Below are 1,402 nucleotides of genomic sequence, written 5' to 3'. Positions count from 1 at the left end.
AGAACGCTATTCACTTCATCGCTCTGACCCAACTCGTAAGTATACTCATTAATTTCCCTTATCCTGTCCGCAAATTTCTCCACTGTCTCCCCCTGTCTCTTAGTAATTGTACTTACCCTCTCCCTAAAGTACCAAGCGCTATTTTGTTTCTTGTATTTTTGTAAAAGCCCTTTCTTGAACTGTTTAAACTGTCCTGCCTTCCTTAAGGTCTCAGAACACCTTACATATGTTTTCGCTTCACCTGTTAATCTAATCTTGGCTATATGTAACAACTGCTCGTCAGACCAACCATTCATCACCATTGAAGTCTCCAAGTCCTCCACAAACGAACGCACATCCTCAGATGCCTTGCCAGAAAACAGAATAATCAAACTTGCCGCGGCTGCATCAATCTCCTTCACCCTAGGCATAAATGACTGATCAGATGCGGTTTCCCGCTCACTTCTAGATGGTAATTCATTTCTCAACTGCATATTGTCTCCTGTCAACTGTGCTACTTTTTCCAACAAAATCCGCGCCGCTTGTGGTTCCGACACACCTTGCCTCCTTGACTCTGCCACTATGTTGCTTTCATTCCCAGTTAGTCCCGAAACAAATCGATTAAGTACAAGAATAATCTGACTTCCTACAGCTCCATATCGTCATACTCAGTATCATCATTCATAAACATATACAAAAGTAATCAAATGCCACCAAACAAAAATCTTACTGCCTCAAATACACTAACACTTACTGTGACAACAAAAAATACTATGCCCACGAAAACATGTACAATGTGGCTTGCCAGGAACCATACTCGAAAAAACAAAAAAGAAAAAAAACCTCCAATCTCAAACAGAACAATTTTGGCAGCACTCACCACATCTTGTGACCATAATGCAGGTGGTGGGCTCGAACGTCATACTGGACAGACGACGTCCGCTATTATGACACTAAATGTAATGGCTCATTGCCAGGAGGTGCCGACAGCCGGCTCAGCAGTCTTCTTCCCCATTGATTCAGCGCTGCTCCGCCGGGAGCTGTAGGCCGGCCCCGCTGCTGCTTCTTCCTCGATGACGTAGCTGAGAACGCGGCGGCTATGACCACCCACGATCTGGCGTCCGAATCTGCTGCCCTTGCCTCGAGAAGTGTCCAGCGTGTGTCAGGAGCCGAGACGACTGCCCGCAGTAGTGAGCTGAAGGGTGGCCCGCCTGGCTTGCTGCGGACCCCGCGTCGGTCTCAGAGAGTCGAACCAATGACCCAGCGTGGACTGGGACGCTGGCGCCCCATCTATTGCTGTATGTATCCTGGTGGTGTGATACGCCCCGCCGTCCAGGAGAGCTGCCACACTTGAATGAATCTCATTAGAAAATGGCACTTATTTATACTTGGCTGTGCGCCAATGCTTTACCAAGAGGGCCGC

Source organism: Schistocerca serialis, chromosome 3, assembly GCF_023864345.2.
Source record: "Schistocerca serialis cubense isolate TAMUIC-IGC-003099 chromosome 3, iqSchSeri2.2, whole genome shotgun sequence".
NCBI classification, from domain to species: Eukaryota; Metazoa; Arthropoda; class Insecta; order Orthoptera; family Acrididae; genus Schistocerca; species Schistocerca serialis.
The sequence above is the reverse complement of the archived record's forward strand: the minus strand, read 5'-3'. Positions refer to the sequence as shown.